Below are 8,635 nucleotides of genomic sequence, written 5' to 3' on the forward strand. Positions count from 1 at the left end.
TGCTGTGCTTGATTTAGAGAGGTAGGATACTGATTAGTCAGCAATTCTAACTGGTGTTCCAATTGTGATGCCTGTTGCCTGTTATGAGAAAACCTCGTACAACTCCACATGGACAAATCAATAGCAACTGCACGTAGTTTGACGGAGAGCGGGGCATCCTTTCTTGAAATGGAGTTCCAAGAGGAGTGAATGGCCACACGACAATCAGGATCCTGATTCCAGAAGACTTCAAAGGTAAAATGTCTCTTTCTTCGAACTATGCGAGGATGAGTATTTAAAACCAGAGGACTATGGTCTGAACCGACTACAGGGAGTGCAAGCACCTGAGCATTTGGAAACAAAACGCGCCATTCAGCATTACACACAGCTCTATCAAGACGTTCCTTAACCAAGGCATCTCCTTCTCGATTATTAGACCAAGTGAAAGCGCAGCCATGAGAAGGAAGATCGAGTAAGCTGCAATCATTAAGAAACTCTTGAAAAGAAGTCATGCGGTAGAAGTCAGCAGGTCGAGCTCCTATTTTCTCCCAACGATGAAGAATTTCATTGAAATCACCAAGGCATACCCAAGGTAACGCATTAGATCTGCTATATCGTCTCAATGTCTGCCAAATATACTGATGATCGTGAAAAACTGCAGGAGCATGAATACAAGTAATCCGCATTGACCTGCCTTCCAAAGTATCTTTGCTGATGAAATCAAAAAAATACCGAGTGGAGGTAAAATCAGACAACTGAAAGCCCTCATTCCAAAAAAGAGCCAAGCCACCCGCAGAGCCTAACGGGCTGAAAACCCGAAGATGCAAAAAAAAAGCAAGGTACGTTGCAAACGAAATAAAACATCATCACCATTCTTTGTTTCCATCAAAAAAAGCAAGTCAGGCTTTTCTTTTGGCATTAGGGCTTTTAAAGCTTGAACTGTCAGGGGATTGCCCAAACCCTGACAGTTCCAACTGATGATTTTCATCTCTGCACAGGTGGCTGCTGTGGGCCAGCCACCGACGCCCTTATGTTGTCCTCAGTGGCCATTACAATTGGTGTATCCAATAAGAGTGAATCATCAAAACCTCCCAGGAGCTCAGCAGGTATATCATATGGATTATAACGTCTAGGTTTCTTTGCAGGGCCTATTTTAATACTCTGACGAGAACTTTTGCCTTTCTTTACCAGGGGAGGCAAAGTCTGCATCTGCACCCCTTTAAGCTTGTCCTCCGCTGGAATTAGGGCAGTAGTAATATTATGCTGTTGTAGGGTAGTAGAGTTCACTATGGCAGAACAACCCTTTGACATTGAGGATTTCATTTGCTGCGCAGGAATAGGTGCTTGGGGGGGAGGTGGTGGTAAAAGAGGGAGTGGTTGAGCATTGGACAGAGGTGTCTCAGGAACAGATTCCTCCCTTTCCTCCTCAATAGATGAATTTCCATAATAAACTTTCCAGTATGGGCTATATTGTTGAACTTCGGCTTTTAACAAGGGACCATAAGGTGTTTTCTCAGAATTTGTGATCATAGTTTCCTCAAAAGGTATAGACGAACAAGCATCGGTGTAATGACCCAATCGACCACAGGAGTAACAGTAGTGAGGTAACCTTTCGTACTTGAAATCCAGCCAGAGAGTTTGGTTATTGTATTTAATGATTCGACCAACCTTCAATGGTTCAGATAAAGGCAGCTCAATCCGTGCTCGACCGGCTCTCAGGGTGGAACCAGGTACAAAATCTGATTTTATTTGCAAAACAGGGCCAACTATACTTACTGCCTTACGAATCATATCATCTGTACAGCATTCAAGAGGCAGCCCAATAACCTGAACCCAGAACGCACAGGTAGAAAAGTCATAACAGTGCAGAGGTGTGTTGGCGACCCAAGGTCTAAAGTTAATGAGGTGTCCCGAAAATTGCCAAGGTCCAGTTTCGAGAATTCTTTGTTTTTCAGCTTGAGACCGGAATTTGGCTAGATAAATGCCCTCTTCTCGCTGCAGGATATCAACCTTTTCTGACTTCCATGCCCTCTTCAAAACCGATTGAAAAGCTTGGAAGTTAAAGGAAGGATTCGAAGGAATCTTACCGATTAAAGTCAACTTACATTCCTCGACTGCTTCAGGTGGGGGTTGAACATGCCATTCATCAATTTCTTTTTCTGAGCATAAGCGTCCCAATTTTTGACATAGTGCTGCAATTCGAGATGTGCCTATATCATCGTTGCTAGCCATTAGTATAGAAGGAATGTCTCCCGTTGAGATGCAGAAGAAGACTAAGAAAAGATGAACATGCAGATGGAGCTAAAACCCAGGAAGGAAAACCCAAAATCTTCAAGCCATTGCGAAAGAGGGTAAGTTGCTGTAGACGAGAAGGCCGTAGATCGTGAAAATGTGGACATGCAAAGGAAGGGAAACCCAGATGATGAAAAAACGAAGCACACGAAGGATGAGTGAAGTGGAGAAAAGTTTGGTATGTGAAAGATGGGTAAGATGCGGGGAGGATGGATTGGAAAAAGAGAGTAGAGGAAGATGACGAATTGCCACTCGCATAGCAACGGCGAGGAGAAAAAACCAGATAACCAGCTTATGAAGAAACAGAGTTAACGAAGAAGAAGAACTCTATCCCATGATAGAGAGAAAACTCGACAAAACGAGAGTCTCATTTCGTCTTTTTTAGTAAGAAACGATTTTATTTGCTGTGTCCATACTTGACTAATCCAATTTGGAATGTTTCATTAGTCATAGAAATATCACATCATTGAGAAAAACGGGTGATTTCATAATATGTGCTCTCCATCTAGTGGTTCTCTCTTTCAAAGCTCTAAAGTTTCTGCTTTCCAGCAGAAGTCATTCGCTACTAGTTGGACTTATCTGTTCGATAGGTGACAATTTGTCCTCGCCAAAATTGCAATTGATATCCCTCATCGCCAATTTCGCAGAGCCAATGCACCACTTGACATTTAGCTTTATTCATGTTTCATTATGCCATTTTTTTTTACAGTAGTGATGCGCAAATTCTGTGAACTCACTTACGTCAGGATGAAGCTTCTAAGCCGACAACAAACCCCTGCAAGACACAGATAAGGAAGTCTGAAGGGTGTGTTTGTTTAAATGAAAAAAACTTCTAGAAAATTAATTTTTTGATGATTGGTTAATGAAAAATCATTTACGATTAAAGAAAATATGCTTGTTTAAAATTGGAAAAATGAATTCGTTTTTTTTTTTAATGACAAAACATCTTCCCGGAGGAAATCATTTTCGGGAACCACAAAATTTTTCATTAAATAAATACGCCCTAAGTTTTTTTTTTTTTTTTTTTTTTGAGTTGAAAGAAAATTGTATTTGTTACTCCAAAGGATAGAGAAGAATATAGTCTTTATGAAAAAGCAAATCAAAACAGAGTAAGAATAATTAAAAGCAAAGCCAAATCTAGAAAATAAGGAAGATCAACGGAGCACCAGCAAAGTTAAGTATACATTTGTTTCCCAATAACGGATCCGTCAAGCAAAATTGGTGCCCGATCACTAGATCTTGTGTCTTTATCAATAATGAGTATATGCCGGAAATTCCTTCTCCGAGCTACAACATTGCGAATTGGCGATGTGTGCTTAAGTTCGGCTATATGTACACCATCGTTATACTGAGACAATCAAAATAGATTAAACAAACACAGATCTAACATGTGAAGAGACAAATTTTAATAATTCAATGAAATGCTAAAACTCCTACGATTATCATTGAAACTAAAGGTAAATAATTTGTACACGAAAAGAGCAGAAGCGCATTGAATCCCTAAAAGCATATCTATTGAACTTTTAAATCTAGATTAGGATAGGATAATTCCCAATTTTAGAATTAGATTAGGAGAGTTTAAACTCTCTAATCAAGAACTAGACCAGGTCTAAATCGGGAGAGAAGAAAAACCTATAAAAAAAAAACAATTAAATGCAAACAAAATCAACAGAAGACGGAGGGCCCCCGCATGACTTAAGGTTGAAGGAGATGATGGAAAGAAAAAAGCGAGGAGAGAGAGAAAAAGACTTTTCAGCTCTCGGTCACAATCTATTTCATTTATTCAACTAAACACACCCTAAATTACGACGAGAAAAGTGTGAGAGAAAGAGTCCTTGCTTTTGGATCGAGCCCAAGTCTTTCTTTTGGGCTTAACTAACGAATCCCCCTTCATCATGCTAACTGCTTAGACGTTTTCTATGAGACTCTTTTTCTTGCCCAAATTTCAATTTTGTGCGTTCAAAAAGGATGCATGGGATCGGCCTACGGTACACGTTTTCCTCGTGGTCCTTATGATGAAAAGCAAGAGCACAACTCTTAAAAACTCCTGAACGGCTGAGCTTTCTCGGTGGGGAATAGGTTCTTCGATTATCGCCAATGTTTCACCGCAACGGCGCTTCCATCGGAGAATTTTTTTTTTTTTTGCATTTTTTAATAAATAAATAAAAAGCAAAAGGAAAAATAGAGATAGTTGGGACCTAGTCCCTACCAAAAATATTTTTTTTTTATGAAAACATTGCATATTTTGCATCGGATAAATAAAGCCATTCATATGATTTGTCACGTCTGGTTCATCAAATTGAGTGGTGGGACGTTTAAGGGTATTTTGGTCATTTTGTGAGAATTTTACCCAAGCTAATTGAAAGTCGGTCGAGCAGTTGTTTTTCTTGGTCAAAAATTTTTGGCTCCATTTATTTCACAGAAAATATAACATTTTTAAAGGATATTTTCCGAAAGTCAATTTCTTGGAAAGTGAATTTTTTCGATGTTTGGCTAAGATCTAAAAATGAACTGGAACATATTTTCAGTTGTTTGTTAAATAAAATATGATTTTCCTCAATAGACATATACTACTGCACTAGTGATTTGTACATGGGTAGCCAAAGAATCCGACATGGCATCGGGGTCTTAAGCTTGAATCCCCCACTCCTGGGCATGAGCTCTTAGGTCCACTAAAACTTAGCCCAAGAAACCAATGCTTGTGCTTGGCTCTCTAGAACCCTGACCCATGTCTACAAAGGCCAAGCATAGGTTCATGACATTTGGGTTTGGGTCTATTTAAGCTAAGCCTTGGTCGACTGAGGCTGGGCCCAAAGCTCTAGTACTGGTGCCCATGCCCGAGTCTCGGTCCCTAGTCCCTTGCGCTTGGACCTAGATCCATTGAGGCTAGGCTTGGGACCTTTGTGCCCACCCATGCTCAAGCCCATTGAGGCCTAGCCCTGGTCTCTAATCTTGGGCCCAAGTCCATTGAGGCTTGGCCCAGGTCTTCGACATATGTGCCAAAGTATATTGAGGTTGGGCTTGGGACCCTAGCATCTACGCTCGAGTACATCGAGGTTGAGCCCCAATCCTTGTAGTCTACGCCTATGTCCATCTAGGTTGGTTGGGCCTAGGACCTTGGCGCCTAGGATTGGGTTCGCGGTACCCAAGTAGGTCCATTGAGACCAAGGTTAGGACCTCAATGCCAATTCTTAGGTTCTAGACACCCAAACCAAGTCAATGGCACAAAGTGGATATTTCAATAATCGAAGGAAAACTATGATTTCTGCTTTAATGTTACTTTTTTATATTGTATTATGTTCTCGAAACATTCCATTTACCTATTTTATAATTCAATAAATGTTACAATTTTATGTATCATATTTTCTTTTAATCGAAGAATAAACCTGAATGATTGAATCTGCTTTAAGTAAAATCTCGCATGAACTTTAGGAAAGAATACGATTGATGTGAATGTTTATTTTGTTATAATTTTATTAGAGCTGGCAAAATGGGTCATAAACCCATATTACGACCCATTTTTAGTTAAATGAGTCATATATGGATTAAGTGAAAGTTAAATATGAGTTAGAAATGGGTTTGAGAAAGTAAAATACAAAAAGAAATGGGTCTAAATGGGTTATTAGGAAACCCACTTTAAACCCATGGCCTTTTTTAACTTTATAAAAATGTTTTTTTAATAAAAAATCAAAATTATAATTATTTTTCATATTTCAATTTCTTTTTCTTTTCTTTTTTCTTTCTTTTTCTTTCTTTTTCTTCCTTCCGGCCGCCAACCGGCAACGGGCCAAGTGAGGCTCAAGCTCGACGGTAGGTCACCAACGACTAGCAAGGCTAGGCCTCGTCGACAACTGGCCAGGCTCGAGCCTCGCTAGATCTGGCGAGACTCGAGCTCGCCGGCATCGAGTAGGGCCTCAGCCTCGCTAGATTGGCGAGATCAAGTCTCACCTGACACCGGTGGAGCCTCAGCCTCGCTAGATTTGGGGAGGCTCAAGCCTTGCTGACGACCGGCGAGACTTGAGCTTGCCAACGTCAGTGGGGCCTCGGCCTTGCCGGATCGGCAAGATCCGGCCTCGCTCGATGCCGGCGAGCTCGATCTCACTTGCGGCCGGTCGCCGGTCAAAGAAGAAAAAAAAAGAAAAAAAGAGAAAAAGAAAAATAATTATTAAAAATTAAAAAGTATATTTTAAAAAATAAAAATTATAGAAATTATATTTTTAAAAAATAATTAAAAATTATATTTAAAAATAAAAAGTCGATTTTTCTATAAAAAAATTAAAAAGAATTATAAAAATTTTCCATTAAATTTGTATTGCGTAAAAATTGTTAAAAATTTTGTATTGCATAAAAATGTTTTAACAATACTTTTTTTTTATAAAAAAATCATAAAAATGAGCTTTTTAGGTTTAGTTAAAAAATTTCATGTTAGATTTTTTAGTTAATGAATGGTATGTTCACTTCAAATAAGAGAAGCATGTGCCTAATCTTTTTTTTTTTTTTTTTATAAATATTTCAATTTATAGGTTTTTAAAATTTTTTTTATTTTATTTACTATTTTTAATTTAATTTGAAGTTAGCATATAGTAGAAGTGACTTTTCTTAGAATATTAATAGGTTTTAGCAATACGGGTCGAGTCAGGTATGGGTCACTTGATTTACACTATATGAATATGGGTCAAGATGGGTTAAATAAATCAAATATGGATCGATCCATTTTCGACCCGACCCAAACCCAACCCAACCCATTTGACGGATATAAATTTTATGCATGTTATTTTCCTTGCGAACGCACAGGCATCTTGCCATAGGATACTAAACCGCGGAGCACGACTATATTGGATACTTCAAAAAGAAGTCGACTATAACGCGCGTCAAATGCACATCTAGCTCTAGATAGACACTTCTCTGCAAAAGCTGCCTGTACAATCATACTGCCTTGCCGGGGTAATCACTAGCCATGACCGTAAGTATTGTCTCCAAATGAATCTCTGCTCTTATTATTCGCACCAAACGTGTATCTGCACGAGGAAGTAATACCGCTTGTTGCTGAATGATCTTTCCAAGTAACACATGCTAAATGATCATTCCAAATTTGTAAGTAAAAAACAGATATAAAAAGGAAGTTGCATACTAATTGATCTTTCCTAGCTTTATCCATCTAATGACTTTTTCAACTTGTCATGTTTATTAGTACAGAAATACACAGAAGAGGAGCTATAATTTCGTGGATTACACAGCTCCATTTTCATTGCGCAGAAGCAGCTCAGCCATCTGGCTCATGGTGGTCTTGCATCTCTGTCTTCCTCCACACACTGAAGGGCCACCGAAACCAAACCTGTGATCTTCTTAATGTCGAAATTCCCTCTTATGAACTGTCAACGTATTCCATTATCCATGTCTCCATCGCAACTCCTGGTTTCATCTTCTCTCTCACCCAAGAAGTCAATCTTCTGTACCCGCCTTTTACTTCTCCGCAGATTGCATGACCTCCAATCGGGTTCCTTCCAGTGAGTGTCTCCAACAGGACAACTCCATAGCTATACACATCCACTTTTGAGATGATTGGCAAGTGGTCAACCCCTTCAGGAGCTATGTAATCTCTTGTTCCTCTGACTCATGAGAAACTGGTATTTTCAGGGCCCTTTCTATTAAGAAGCTTAGAGAGCCCAAAATCCACCACCTTTGCTTGGTACAAGGAATCAAGAAATATATTCTGTGGCCTCATATCGCAAAGGAGAACTGATTCTAAACACTCTTCATGAAGATAAGCAAGCCCTTTTGCTGATCCTGTGGCAATCTTGAACCTTTTGGTCCAGTCAAGTTGAGGGGAAGAAAGATTTGCAGACAAGGAACCGTGATCCATGAGCTCATAAACCAGGAGCCTGTGCTTGCCCTCTGCGCAGTACCCCCACATCTCGATCAGGTTCATGTGATTCAGATTCCCAACAGTTCTCACTTCAGCAAGGAACGCCTCTTCTTCTTGGTTAAACCTCGTACAGCCGCTTGATCGCAGCTACCCAGTGATCTTGCAAGAGGCCACCGAACACAATCCCCTGCTTCCTCTTTCAATCTCTTCGCAGAAGTTTTGGTCGCTTTCTTTAGCTCGGCATACGTGAATCTTCTACATCCTGTCGCTGCAAAGATGATATTCTTTTACATAAGCTCCCGCTTCTTAACTTTTGGCTCCAATCAAGAAGGACCATCCGAGGAAGATGACAACAGCTTCCACAACAGCTGATACCTTAGCAAAAACAAGCAAGATCTCAACTATCAGATCTGCGCGGTCAGATAAGTCCTCGATAGGACAACTTCTTGATCTTTCCGTGGGCAGGGCAGCGTATTGAATTTTTTCATTGGTATTTGA

The 8,635-nt window shown here is 39.8% G+C and overlaps 1 pseudogene; it reads right to left on the reverse strand.

Annotated features, from left to right (window-relative positions):
* Positions 1-7,547: 7,547 nt before the first annotated feature.
* LOC108960362 lies at positions 7,548-8,134 on the reverse strand (annotated as a pseudogene).
* Between the last annotated feature and the right edge of the window lie 501 nt (positions 8,135-8,635).

This window comes from Eucalyptus grandis, chromosome 6, assembly GCF_016545825.1.
Source record: "Eucalyptus grandis isolate ANBG69807.140 chromosome 6, ASM1654582v1, whole genome shotgun sequence".
In the NCBI taxonomy this organism is placed as follows: Eukaryota; Viridiplantae; Streptophyta; class Magnoliopsida; order Myrtales; family Myrtaceae; genus Eucalyptus; species Eucalyptus grandis.